This window comes from Schistocerca americana, chromosome 1 (assembly GCF_021461395.2).
Source record: "Schistocerca americana isolate TAMUIC-IGC-003095 chromosome 1, iqSchAmer2.1, whole genome shotgun sequence".
Lineage (NCBI taxonomy): Eukaryota > Metazoa > Arthropoda > Insecta > Orthoptera > Acrididae > Schistocerca > Schistocerca americana.
This window is the reverse complement of record NC_060119.1, coordinates 1,033,080,696-1,033,095,559: the sequence shown is the minus strand read 5'-3', so window position 1 is coordinate 1,033,095,559 and position 14,864 is coordinate 1,033,080,696. Positions and strand designations below refer to the sequence as shown.

Below are 14,864 nucleotides of genomic sequence, written 5' to 3'. Positions count from 1 at the left end.
TGTGTGAACAATACGAACGCTCGTAGAGCATTGTAACGAAAAATAAAGAGGACGACAGCTGCAAAAGTCACTGCAGGACCGAATGCTGCAATAGCGAACCCTGCCAGCACCAAAACGACAAGCAGGGAGCTCCTTAGCGGAAAACTGAAGGGCGAACTGGAATTCCAAAAACCACACGTCAGTGATGCAAATGCCCGTAATAGGAAAACGTGATGCCGAAATCACAAAATCTGGACTACAGTGCAATGGAAGAAATAAATTTGGTCGAATGAATCTTGTTTCACACTGTTTCCAAGTTCTGACCGAATTTACAAGAGGGAAACATGGCAGGGAGTCGGTGGTGATTTGGGAATATCGTGGTATTCCATGGCCTCCATTGTTAATGCTTGGTCCCTGATAGCCGGCCGTGGTGGCCGAGCGGTTCTAGGCGCTTCAGTCCGGAACCGCCTGACTGCTACGGTTGCAGGTTCGAATCCTGTGTGTGATGTCCTTAGGTTAGTTAGGTTTAAGTAGTTCTAAGTTCTAGGGGACTGACGACCTCAGATGTTAAGTCCCATAGTGCTCAGAGCCATTTGAGCCATTTTGGTCCCTGATAGCGATGTTGTGTTCCAAGACGACAGGGCCCCTGTTGACACAACTCAATCGTGCAGGACTGGATTTGTGAGCATGATCATGAATTGTCGCATCTCCCCTGGCCACCACACTCACCAGAATCATTGTTTTGAACCTTTAAGGTCTATTTTGGATAGTGAGCTGAGTGAAGCTGCATGTTATCTATCCATCTCCACAATCGTCACCATAACGTGTCACTATTTTGGAGGAAAAATGGTACAAGACTCCTTGTAATGGATAGATACAGGTCCTGTATCATTTTCAGAGACGGATGGAGGCTATTTTGAATGCAAACTGTTGTCCTAACCCGTATTAGGCATGGTAATCAGTCGTGTTTTTGAGTTTCTATATTTTTGTCTAATCTCTGTCTCTCTGCTTGGAGACCCAGGACGTCAACCACATATATTTTGACTATCCTAGATGCAGAAGAGTATCGGATTGGCTCAGTATCGAGGTGGTCAACACCAGTCGAGTATCTCCCTCGAGTGTGTTAATCTTGACATCAGTTATAAACCATTGATAAATTGCTTGCCGAATTCGTGTCGAAAGTAATAATTGTATTGTAATCGTTCAATTTGTGTGTGTGTGTGTGTGTGTGTGTGTGTGTGTGTGTGTGTGTGTGTGTGTGTAGCTGCTTAATTTACTCATACGGAAACCTGGCGAGTAATCTAAGAGGTCAATGTGCTAATCCACTATGTCATTGAAATTCACATTTTAAACACCTCAGGAAAGATCGACAAGTGGTAGTCAACCTGATCCCTACAGCCAACTATTGGGCGTTCTACCTTTCATGGTGGGCGGTAGGGATTTTTGACATTAAGTGCTTGCTAAACCATTACTATTATATACTATAACTCTATAAATTTAACAAAGTAAAGTCACTTCCCAACTTTATAAATCAGCACTATTGTGGAAACAATAGAGAGAAAATTTTACTACTATCAGAGATACAAAGGTGGGTGGCAGATAAAAAAAGGTTGACTACCCCTGACGCAAACTGATACCTCCAAAAGATAATTAGCCCTGTAGGTTTGCACTCGCCTTATTGGTGTATCCATAGCGCAGTTTGTGTGTGTGTGTGTGTGTGTGTGTGTGTGTGTGTGTGTGTGTGTGTGTGTGTTAGAGAGAGAGAGAGAGAGAGAGAGAGAGAGAGAGAGAGATAGAGAGAGAGAGACAGAGAGAGAGAGAGAGAGAGACAGAGAGAGAGAGAGAGAGAGACGTCAGTTTATGGGTACGCTGTGTACAATTAGTCAATCTTCCTCATCTAAAACAGCGATGCAGGATCATTTCCCAAGGCAGCATGGTTTAGTTCCAACATCATGTTTCTTTGAAGACGAACATAAACCAACGGTATAAATACCGGCAAAGGCCAAAGAGAGAGAGAATTTTATTTCTATTTGTATTCTGGGCTGCGTAACAGCCCTCAGTAATAATTTTGCCGCGTTGTAATTCCTCACGGACTTAAAATAATAATTTACAAAAGTATTACCAGTTTTAAGAGTTACTTATTTAACGGAACGCGCAACGTAACTTCTTTCTGAATGTATATGGAGACGCAACGTCTGCAGAAAATTCAGTTCGCGGCAGTGAGTTAAGAGCTGCTAGATGCCTCCAGTCTGGCAGGCGGAGCAGCGGGCGATCCCTTGGAGGAGTTCTCCGAGCCGCCGTGGACGTAATCTCCAGGGAAAGCTGCTTAAGGGCTGGGCCATCGCTCACGCTGGCTGCGAGCCGAGGTAGCGCCGAGGCGCGCCGCACGCCCTTATGAAATCCCGCAGATGCGACCTCAGAGCATAGGGAGGCCCTTCACCGACTTCTTGTCTCTAGGTCTGAGTGGAGCACGCGGCCCCGACACGAACTACACACATGCTTGATGGACCGCCTATCGTGCTGTAAAAGTATGACCCAGTGACAAACAAAATTTTAGAAACGAGATATTAAGCTGCCAAATATTTAAAAAATCATTTTTCTGGTGACAGTTAAAGAGCACCATCATTCTATCTATCGCCTTTTAACTTAAATAACTGTGGAAATGAGAACAGCGAGCAACGTAACATCAGGATTGATGGTCACGAAGTCAATGAAGTTAAGGAATTCTGCTACGTAGGCAGTAAAATAACCAATGACGGACGGAGCAAGGAGGACATCAAAAGCAGACTCGCTATGGCAAAAAAGGCATTTCTGGCCAAGAGAAGTCTACTAATATCAAATACCGGCCTTAATTTGAGGAAGAAATTTCTGAGAATGTACGTCTGGAGTACAGCATTGTATGGTAGTGAAACATGGACTGTGGGAAAACCGGAACAGAAGTGAATTGAAGCATTTGAGATGTGGTGCTATAGACGAATGTTGAAAATTAGGTGGACTGATAAGGTAAGGAATGAGGAGGTTCTACGCAGAATCGAAGAGGAAAGGAATATGTGGAAAACACTGATAAGGAGAAGGGACAGGATGATAGGACATCTGCTAAGACATGAGGGAATGACTTCCATGGTACTAGAGGGAGCTGTAGGGGGCAAAAACTGTAGAGGAAGACAGAGATTGGAATACGTCAAGCAAATAATTGAGGACGTAGGTTGCAAGTGCTACTATGAGATGAAGAGGTTAGCACAGGAAAGGAATTCGTCGCGGGCCGCATCAAACCAGTCAGTAGACTGATGACAAAAAAAAAAAAAAAAAAAAAAAAAACTGTCTCCTATATCAGTCAAAAACGTGTGCCTGGACAACGTACGCTGAGGTATGGCATAGCGATCTGCACATATACAGATGGCGGTAGTATCACGTACACAAGCGATAAAATGGCAGTGCATTGGCAGAGCTGGTGATGCATGTGAAATGGTTTCCGACGTGATTATGGCCGCACGACGAGAATTAACAGACTTTGAACGCGGAATGGTAGCTGGACGCATGGGACAGTCGATTACGGAAATTTTTAAGAAATTCAATATTACGGAATTCACAGTGTCAAGCAGTACCGAGAGTACCAGATATCCGGGATTACCTCTCACCACGGACAACTCAGTGGTCGACGACTTTTACTTAACGACCGAGAGAAACGGCGTATGCCTAGAGTTGTCAGTGCTATGATACAAGCAACATTGACTGATACAGCTGCTGAAATCTACGTGGGGCGTACGACGAACATATCCGTTAGGACAGTACTGTGAAATTTGGCGTTAATGGGCTATGGCAGCAGACAACCGACGGAGTGCCTTTGCTAGCAGCACGTCCTCGCCTGCAGCGCCTCTCCTGGGCTCGTGACCATATCGGTTGGACCCTAGACGACTGGAAAACCGTGGCCTAGCCAGATGAGTCCCGCTTTCACTTTTTGAGAGCTGATGGTAGGGTTCGGGTGTGACGCAGACCCCACGAAGCCATGGACCCAAGTTACCAACAAAGCACTGTGCAAGCTGGTGGTGGTGGCTCCATAACAGTCTGGGCTGTGTTTACATGGTGTGGGCTGGGTCCACTGGTCAAATTGAACCGGTCACTAACTGGAAATGGTTGTGTTTGGCTACTTGGAGACTATCTGAAACCATCCATGGACTTCATGATCCCAAGCAACGGTGGAATTTTTATGGGCGACAATGCGCCATGTCACCGGCCACAGTTGTTCCGGACTGGATGAAGAACATTCTGGACAGTTAGAACGAAAGGTTTGGCCACCCAGATCGCCCGATATGAAGCCCATAGAACATTTATGGGACATAACTGAGAGGTCAATTCGTTCACAAAATTACTGCACCGGCAACACTTCCACAATTATGGACGTCTGTAGAGGCAGCATGGTTCAGTATTCCTTCAGGGGACTTCTAGCGACCTCAAAGAGTCCATGCCATGACGAGCTGCTGCTCTACGCCGGGAAAAAGGAGGTCCGACACGATATTAGAAGGTATCCAATGTCTTTTTTCACATCGGTGTCAAGTATCCGAGTCCATGTCGGGAAATGCTGCCACAATGGAGATCCTTAAACGTACCATGAGGAATTCGACATTTGTTGGACGCCATTTCAAGTAGGATACATATGTATTAATCCACGCATTTAAACCAGAGCAGTAGACAGGTCGAAAGATCATAAATCAATACATATCAAAACTGACATACAGTTTTGAACCAAACGGCTCTTGGGTGTTGGCACACTGTCTTCCTGAAAAAACATACAGTTCGAGACGCTAATGTTTCCATCCACAGCTTCAAAACACAATAACTCTCAAATAAAAATCTTTAGTGACTTTTTCTTTACAAACGGGTTATGTCATGACATGACACACTTAGCAGTTGAAGACTCACAAGAAATTTTATTCTGGCGGCAACCGGGATGTTCTCTGAAGCTTGCATTTATCCAGTTGCTTTTGTCATCTGCTACGAAAATTTTTTCATAATAAAAGAATCCGATTCGTCCCACAGATTCATTTTTTATTGAACTGCAGCGACTGGCTCGGTTTGACCAAGCAGTCTCACTTTCGATGCGTAGGATTTATATCGAAGGTTCTTCTCGGCAAATGTACGTATTGTTGGTTCCTTCACACCAATAATATTCACGAATGGTCGCAATGATTGCTCTGGATTTTTTTAAAATAAGCGCCTGAGCTCTCGCCGCGTCATCAGCGAACCCAGCGATGCGGTCCATCGAGTGACGTTTCCTCGTCGACACACAGTAATCCTCGTTCGACTTTTCTGAAACTGAATATTTCACCACATCGCCATAAATAGGGGGTTTAGGATATTTAAAGAAGCAAATTACATCTATGCTGAGCGTGCAGCACGAAGGCCTTTCATACTCACTCCCCCTCTTTTTTATCATACCCTGCACCTCCTTTCAACATATTGGACATTTTGAAATTACGACTGTTTATTAGAAACAACCGGCAGGGTAAAAGGCCTACGATCACCATCGGTGGGAAAAATAATGCGACGGAAAATTTAAAAATGGTTCAAATGGCTCTGAGCACTATGGGACTTAACATCTGAGGTCATCAGTCCCCTAGAACTTAGAACTACTTAAACCTAACTAACCTAATGACATCACACACATCCATGCCCGAGACGGGATTCGAAACTGCGACCGTAGCAGTCGCGCGGTTCCGGACTGAGCGCCTAGAACCGCATGGCCACCGCGGCCGGCGGCAAATATAAATTTAACTTTGTCCGCATTCTGGTGGCACAACCTTTTCCTGTGAATAAATTGTCTGGAAGTGTCACGTCACCGCGCGTGATAGCGCCTGGCAGTGATTTGTACAGATGGTGGGCTGTGAGTGCCGAAACAGAGTCATACCACCTACAATAAGGCCACGCCGATCATCGGTTCAAAATGGCTCTGGGCACTATGGGACTTAACATCTGTGGTCATCAGTCCCCTAGAACTTAGAACTACTTAAACCTAACTAACCTAAGGACATCACACACATCCATGCCCGAAGCAGGATTCGAACCTGCGACCGTAGCAGTCGTGCGGTTCCGGACTGAGCGCCTGAACCGCTAGACCACCGCGGCCGGCGCCGATCATTGGAATCACAGTATTTGGTTCAAATGGCTCTGAGCACTATGGGACTTAACATCTATGGTCATCAGTCCCCTATAACTTAGAACTACTTAAACCTAACTAACCTAAGAACAGCACACAACACCCAGCCATCACGAGGCAGAGAAAATCCCTGACCCCGCCGGGAATCGAACCCGGGAACCCGGGCGTGGGAAGCGAGAACGCTACCGCACGACCACGAGATGCGGGCAATCACAGTATTTCATTCTAGATTGTGGTCCTTGTGTTCCTGTGATCTTCACCCAATGAGGCTTGCAAATGATATGCCAGTCATTGTAACGATAGCCGCTTACATAATGAATGGAGTCGCCGAGTTTAGCTTCATGTCCGAAGGTTTGCAGACAATAAATTGTAAACATGGCTACATGCCAATAAAACTCATTATACTCCCTTCACTTCTTTCGTGAATGAAACGACTTTTCACAGTACTGCGCTTCTGTTGACCCCGTGGAACCAGTGAATGAGATGCTATTGTGCCTGCAGTATGAAACGTAGGTCACTTAGATAAGACTCTTGTTTACAAAAACATACATTTTATGACAGTCATAAAAGATTTCATTTAGTTAAACAATCCTGTACGCATAGTGTACGCACAGCTCAGTCAATTTCCGGCGCTTCTGCATCCAGTTTGTTTCGTCGGATGCGCTGCGAACTACGTTCAATATAGCCGACTCAGGCAGCCTGCACATGCAATCGAAGGCCCTAAGACGACGACGACGACGACGAACACAACAACAACGATAATAATAATAATAATAATAATAATAATAATAATAATAGTAACAGTGTGCTCGAAGATGGTGCTGTCTCCGCCGTTACACGGCAGTCAGTAACTCCGTGAAAGTTTCGACTGCCGCCCAGGACTGTTACGTGGTTATTGTGGCAGATAACGTAACGGTTTCAGCAAATACGTGAACTCTCAGAACAGTCGACCGCAAAGTTCTGCAAATCCTCATCAGGAGTCTTTGCATTATGTCAAAACACGAATTATTGGACTAATCTTTTTCTCGCAATCATAATTCCTGATAGACATTTGAACAATATGCAATCTTTTATTCAGAGAACTAACGTATGGATCTTCGGTTATTGCAAGCAGGACAATGCAAGAGCGTATATTCAGTGCGCTTATAGTAGTATTACGAGGGGGGGGGGGGGGGGGTTTAATGTCAGAAACTGTCCTCGTAATACTCACACCATGCTCCAGGACCCTACAACAGACAAACGTCAGCTGTACTGGACTGTAATACCACGAATCCGTTTCTTTATCCTTTCCGCTATACTGGACTGTTACACCGAGAATCCGTTCCTTTATCCTTTCTGTGAACAATGTTTCCCAGTCGTGAGAGACTATTCGCTGTGCAACACATTCTCGCATACCGCGGCGTTTTTCATCGTGAAATCTACTTGGTAATCAGTCAGGGCTTAGTGGCTAGTTAACTTTGAGTAGTATTTACGATGCGTACTTCTGCACAAAACAGGCACTACAGTATCGTATCTGTCCGCAGACACCGGACATGCGACTTTCAATTAAAGTATCTCCCCTGTACGGGAACATACATAATGGATCGACAAGTACAGGTTGTAGGCACTTGGTTGACTGCATATGAAAGCTTGAGTCTGGACGTGAAGCGTGCTAGGATAGCCTAATGTTAAGACGAGCGCTCATTATGAGCGGGAAGTCCGGCTTCGAGGCCCGGTCGGGCACAAATTTCCACTGTCCCTTTCCGTTATACAGCTGATGGATGTCCATGTTCGCAATTGTGAACACATTTCGTGTTCTGAGTAGCACTGTTTGTCAATACCCAGGATTTCTATAACGATACTTCTCATTTGTGAGTGTGTGCGTCGGTTGAACGTTGGTGCGGTAATTGTCTCATGCATAAATACATTTTAAAATGCGGAATTATTTCTGCTTTCTATCTTACCTCTAGTTTCAACACGAGACTGGTCCAGAAGAGACTGAACGGAATGTATGGATCCGTTCACTGACCTTACATATGACCAGAACTTCCTAGGATTTTCCGATAGCTCTTTCGCCAAGATCCTCTGTGACAATTATTACAGGCTTCACGCGCAGCCATCCCTACGGATGTGGGAATTGCTATTAAATTTTCTGTCAGTTTACCAACAGTTTCACTTGTAGCGAGAGTGTCTACCTTTTCCGAGTGGTACTGTACCGTGGCAATGTTGTTTCATCACTCATTAAGAGTCAGAAATGTGTGCCTGTGAGGAAGCTATGCGGAGTTGTACCCGAGAGAACTGTACCCACGCTGCCCATGCGCTATCTGGTGTACAGTGTGTGTGTGTGTGTGTGTGTGTGTGTGTGTGTGTGTGTGTGTGTGTGTGTGTGTTTGTGTTTAAACAACAGCTTTCTTATATAACACTGTGCACACATCACAGAGAAAAATTTACGTAAATACATTGTCAAATAGTCAAAAGGTAGTCCTTAACGACAAAAAAAAAATGATGTGCTTCACAAATATTTTCGGGAAATTCTTTTTAGTTTCAAGTTGTTTTTGGTTGATAAAATGAAGTTACACTTTCAGAAAGTGTGATGGAGTGTATACTGAATTTTAAAATTGTAGGTAATGAACTATGAATGAGTGCTGAGTGGAGCCGGCCGAAGTGGCCGTGCGGTTAAAGGCGCTGCAGTCTGGAACCGCAAGACCGCTACGGTCGCAGGTTCGAATCCTGCCTCGGGCATGAATGTTTGTGATGTCCTTAGGTTAGTTAGGTTTAACTAGTTCTAAGTTCTAGGGGACTAATGACCTCAGCAGTTGAGTCCCATAGTGCTCAGAGCCATTTGAACCATTTTGCTGAGTGGATACCTAATTGTACAGTCATGTAATGAATTACGGCCACTGTATGAACTACGGTACGCAAAAATTTCTAGTATTTATACGGTTGAAGTATTTTTACTCCAGTCCTTCCACAACTTAAAAAATTTGTTAGTTAAAGTTTGCTCGCCTTCATATCTAAGGAGAAAAAGCGAGTTCATTAAAAAATGTGTCAAGTATGTGTACACGAGGGCAGCTCCAACTCTCATTGGCCATAGTCAGACAGAGAAGAGCGAAGAGCGCCCAGCGCCCCCCCCCCCCCCCCCCCTCCCAGGTTTTCTTCTGCCCGTAAGTCACAAGTCAAAAGTCAAAGAGTAGAAATTTTGGTAACATGGTTAGAAAAAGCATTTTGTTGACCAAGTGTGACGAAGGACATTATAAAGAAAACGGTATCATTAATATCCCATTTAGATGCTTTTTCTGAAAGTTTTGGTGGCTAAAGTGAAAACTGCCTTTTGTGCTGCACATCATAACACCACGAGCCACGTAAGGCAAACTTTTATTAGAGACACTAGTTCGCCGAGAAGTGAGGAACTGTGAAATATTTGCGCTAACAGAAATAGTTATTGATATTTTGAGAATATTTGTCTATTAGTTGTCATCGTTGACTCTACATGGGCTCTGTCAGTGAGAGTGTTTAGTGTGAGTGAACTGAACAGTGAAGGAATAGGCCGGCCGATGTGGCCGTGCGGTTAAAGGCGCTTCAGTCTGGAACCGCGTGACAGGTTCGAATCCTGCCTCGGGCATGGATGTGTGTGATGTCCTTAGGTTTAATTAGTTCTAAGTTCTAGGCGACTGATGACCTCAGAAGTTAAGTCGCATAGTGCTCAGAGCCATTTGAACCATTTTTTTTTGAAGGAATAGATAAGCATTAACTTTTGTACTATGAACTGTTATTTAGAAATGTGTACTACTTGTACAAGCAGACACTTGGTGGCGCCATTTGTGAGTTTTCTATTTGAAAATAGATCACAATTATGTTTCAAAGTAATTTAGGTGATATAGAGTGAACTAAGGCCTCATGTGTAGAATAAACTAACAGTAGATTAGCAACTACTGAATGTAGTCTAGGGACACATCTCTGGCGGCTAAGTTTTAGCAGCATTACTCGACTGAGTTACATTGTTATCTTGAATCAGGCAGCATATTTGTTGAGCTTGCTGATTTAAATGAGCAATGAACAAGAAGGCCACAGCGCCTCCGCAGTACCATTTAACCATGACGCGCGCTTGCTAGCACAGTGGTGTAAGTACACAGCAGTAGACAAGCGCGGCGCCCTGTGGGGCCCGCAGCTCACCTCGTTAGTCCAGAGCGGGGTGTGGTCGCCAAGCAGTAGTCAGCCACGCCTACCGCCCACCGCCGCCGTCGCAGTGTCGCGATCTCCTCTCTGCAGGCACAGCAAGAGAAACCCCTGTTGAGGCAATTTCGTCTTATTCTTACTGATAACAGTAAAATTATAAGCAAATAAGTAAAACTATAAGCAAATAACTATATACGCTGACGGAAAAAATCACAACACCCAAACATAATAGATGTAGAGCAACGAAATTTCGGGAACAAATTTGTCTATCCGGATCTCTCTGAAATCTTTCGGTCTATTCTTTCAGTTCTACTTGTTGAACATCACATACACCTTCAAACACCTTAACAGTACCCAAGAATTCATCAAGCAACAGCGTATTGTCCTTTTTTCTTTTTCTTTTTTTTTCGTTAAAGTTTTTCCTAGAATCTTTCCACTATATCCAACACTGTAACTAGTCGTATAGGAAACAACATTTTTTCTGCTATCGTGTAAGTGTTTCAAAGCACTACACTGGATTTATTCATATTTTAAAGAGATCATTCGCTAAATCCACTCTCAATTTCTTCGAACGTGTTCCCTATAATTTTATTAATATTTGGAAATTTGTGGTAAGGTCTTATGGGACCAAACTGCAGAGGTCATCGGTCCCTAAGCCTACACACTACTTAATCTAACTTAAACTAACTTACACTGCGGACAACACACACACACACACACCCATGCCAGAGGGAGGACTCGAACCTCCGACGGGGGGAGCCACACGGACCATGACAAGACTCCTAAGACCGCGCGGCTACCCCGCGCGGCAACGTTCACCAGTGATCCCTTCTCGTGCACCGTTCGTTATACTTTCGAAGCAAGTGAGTACGTAGAAAACTCAAACAGACAAATGAGTAACAGTAACAAACGTAAACGTAAACACCACTCATGGATTAGGCCTCAGGCCCGTTCCGACTTGCGGAATGCTGGTTACAACTGAGCAAAATTTAATCTAATTAAAAAGACCCTAATATAAATTCAAGCTGCCATTCCAGTGATGCGGCTATAAATGCTGTCGTTCAATAGTAGACTACTAACTATTATAACATTATGTTTGTTGGAAAAGGTAAAGTGTATAAATAGCTATAAAATTGAATAATTTGTGGTTTGATACTAGTGCTAGCTCGAAGAACTTACTAAAGAAGACCAGACCACACAAATGCGAGACTAACTATGTGTGCTTATCGAACAATTACGTTGAGAGAGAGAGAGAGAGAGAGAGAGAGAGAGAGAGAGAGAGAGAGAGACTATAATGAATAGTGTACACCGACGAACGAAAACATTATGACCACTTCCTTAATAGTTTGTCTGCCCGACTTCACATCACTGATTTTCCGTATCAGGGACCCGATAGTTTGTTGATAGGTATCTGGAGACATGTGGCGTTAGATGTCTGCGCACAAGACATGTAATTTGCGTAAATAACGGGCCGCTGATTCGCGTACGTGGTGATGGCGCCCGATAGCGTCCCAAATGGGTTCCATTGGATTTACATCAGGCGCATTTGGTCGTCGAGACATCAACGTGAGTTCACTATATTGGTCCTCGAACCACTGTAGCGCGGTTTTAGCTCCGAGCCACGGACAATTACTCTGCTGAAAGATGACATCGCCGTCGGGGAGGACGTCAGCACGAAGGGATGCAGGTGGTTAGCAGCTATCAGCGTGTCTTCGATTACTGCCACAGGTCGCACGCGAGCGCATGAGAATGTCTCTCATAGGATAATTCTGCTCCCACCAGCGTGCGTCCGTGGCGCGCTGCATGTTTCGAGCCACCGCTCACCTCCATGACAGAGTTTGCGGAGGCGACTATCAACCTAACGTAGCAAAAATGTGATTCACCCGAAGAGTCGACATGTCTCCACTGATCGACGATTTAATCCCGATGGTCCCGTGCCCACTGCAATCATAACTGGCGATGTCATCGTGTCAACATGTGAACACGTAGGGGTAGTCTGCTGCGGAACTTGATGTTCAACAATACGATGAACGGTGTTCTTCGAAGCACTTGTTCGTGCATCAGCATCGTGCTCTTTCGGCAGAGATCCACAGATCATCATCTGTCCTACTTTACAGAGCAATCAAGCCTCCGAACCCTACGTTCCGTGAAGAGCCGTGGACGGGCAACGATTTAGCTTCTACTGGTGATTTCACTGTACTTCTACCTCTTTCCGTAGATGCTCACGACAGTATCCCCTTAACATCCGACCAGCTTCGCCGTTTTGGAGATACTTGTTCACGGGCTCTGCGTAATAATAATCTGCCCTTTGTCAAAGTCTTATGTCTCAACGGCTTTCCCCATTTGCACCACATATCTTCGCTAGGAACATCCCCCGTGTGTGTGTGTGAAGTCTTATGGGACTTAACTGACATTCCCCGTCCGTGGCTGTTCCTCTTACATACTTTACTTGCAGCGTCACGTGCCCGCAACGCCACCAGGAGACATCCAACGTCGCAGTGGGGAGTGGTCATAATGTTTTGGTTTATTTGTGTAGTTATACACCGTGCCCTTCTCTCATAAGTATTTCTATCGTAGTTGTTAGAAGTAACAGAAAGATATGTCAGAAAGTAATATTTAGTTAGAAGACACGGTGCTGAATGCATTCAGAAGAACGATACCTTGCGAAACAGGAAACGGTGGTAACACACGTATCGAACGATAAGGAAGGGCATTTCTCATGCGGGAACTTGGGAACGCCAGTACGTCGAACATTGCGTTAGAAAGTCCAGTTACTGGAAGTGAGGTGCTCGCGAGCGTTCTGAGAAATTACCGAGAATAGTTGAAAGAGCATCGTCCGCAGTGCTGACGGCAGCGAGCGCGAACAGACTATCGCGTGACGCCTGGCGAGCGAAGAACTACGGCGATATTTTTAAGGCGAAGCGCCCACTGCTTTAGAATGATTCAACGGCCAGAGGGCACAAACAACTAACGAAGAAGGCACGGTTCACCTCATACTGACTGCAGCGTGCGACCCGGAGCGAAAGTCACGATCGTAAAGCGCCTTGAATTTATTCCTTCATAATAAAGAGAAATAATTTTTTAACCAAAAAAGCCACAAACAAGGAAGTTCACCATAAGAACCCGATTGTATAGCACAATTGGTGGAAAACTTCTGGCGCACACTATATGGTTTTAAATATTTACAGACATGCTAAGAAGCGATACGAAAAGACATCGGCATTAAAAATGAATGTAAATGTCGGCTGACTAGGGCCTCCCGTCGGGTAGACCGATCCCCGGGTGCAAGTCTTTCGATTTGACGCCACTTCGGCGACTTGCGCGTCGATGGGGATGAAAGGATGATGATTAGGACAACACAACACCCAGTCCCTGAGCGGAGAAAATCTTCGACCCAGCCACAAATCGAACCCGGGCCCTTAGGATTGACATTCTGTCGCGCTGGCCACTCATCTACCGGGGGCGGACATCGGCATTAAGAAAGCCAAATAGAAGACTCACATTTGTTGGAAGCGTTCTGAGGAAGTGAATGTACATCTAAATTGCAAAGAAGATGCTAATGCCACCAATTACACAGTATTATTGTAGTTTTTTGTGTGCTTGTGAAGTCAGCATGATGAAAGAAATCGATAGAATTCAGAGACGTGCGTGTAACATGTCCGTACTAGTCCACACGAAAGTGTAACAGACATGCTCGGAAATGTAAAAAAAAGCGACGTTCTTCTCGGGAAATTCAGGAGCGATAAATTTAGCGAACCGTTTCTGTCTTTATTCCAGTTATTGACCACAATATTTTTACAGCACAAAATTAATTTCGGTCTACGATGACCATCCTGAGGGCATGCGTACAAACAATTTTTCAATCACATAGAGCAACATACGTAAATATGGTACAGTCATAAAGTAATGAAGCCAATAAAGCTTCGTGGTTTTATGTAAAATAAATATAAGTAGCACTTACAATATATTCAAGGACGCATGTTGACTCTATACTCCATCTTAGCATACATATACATTAATGATACAAAACATTATAACCACTTGTTTAACAGCGTCTAGGACCACCACTGAAACGCAATAGAGAATAGAGCAGCGATTCTGCGTAGCATGGTTTCCATAAGTCTTTAAGTTTTCCGGAGGTATGTGGCACCGATGTCTACGGATAGGTCACGAAATTTCCGTAAACTGTGGCCGCGGAGCTGGAGCTCGAAAACGTTCCACATGTGTTCAGATCAGACGAATTTGGTAGCCGTGAATTCACAATCAAGCACCTCAAACCACTTAAGCACGATTCTGACCTTCCGACAAGCACAGTTACCCTATTGCAAAATGCCATCGCTTTCGTGGATGGCATCAACCGTCAAGGGTCGTAGGTGGTCCACAATGACCTTTCTTAGTCCACAGTTGTCAATGGGCCTTCGGTCACTTCTACAGATCACGTCCTATGGCAGCCCAGATGAACGATGTCCGCATCACAATACTGGCCCCGCCAGCCTATGTGCGTGATGCGATGCGTGTTTCGACCATTTGTTCGCCTAAATGACGGCGTATCCGGACAAGACCGTCGATAAGGTGT

The 14,864-nt window shown here is 44.8% G+C and overlaps 1 protein-coding gene across 5 annotated transcripts in view; it reads right to left on the bottom strand.

The window, feature by feature from the left end:
* Positions 1-14,864, bottom strand: part of LOC124549186 (skin secretory protein xP2-like) — a 573,354-nt gene that overhangs the window by 223,145 nt on the left and 335,345 nt on the right. For all 5 annotated transcript variants that reach the window (XM_047125224.1, XM_047125231.1, XM_047125225.1 and 2 more), the window contains one exon: positions 10,286-10,375. The gene's annotated coding sequence lies outside the window, so the exon portion shown is untranslated. The remainder of the gene's footprint in view (positions 1-10,285; positions 10,376-14,864) is intronic.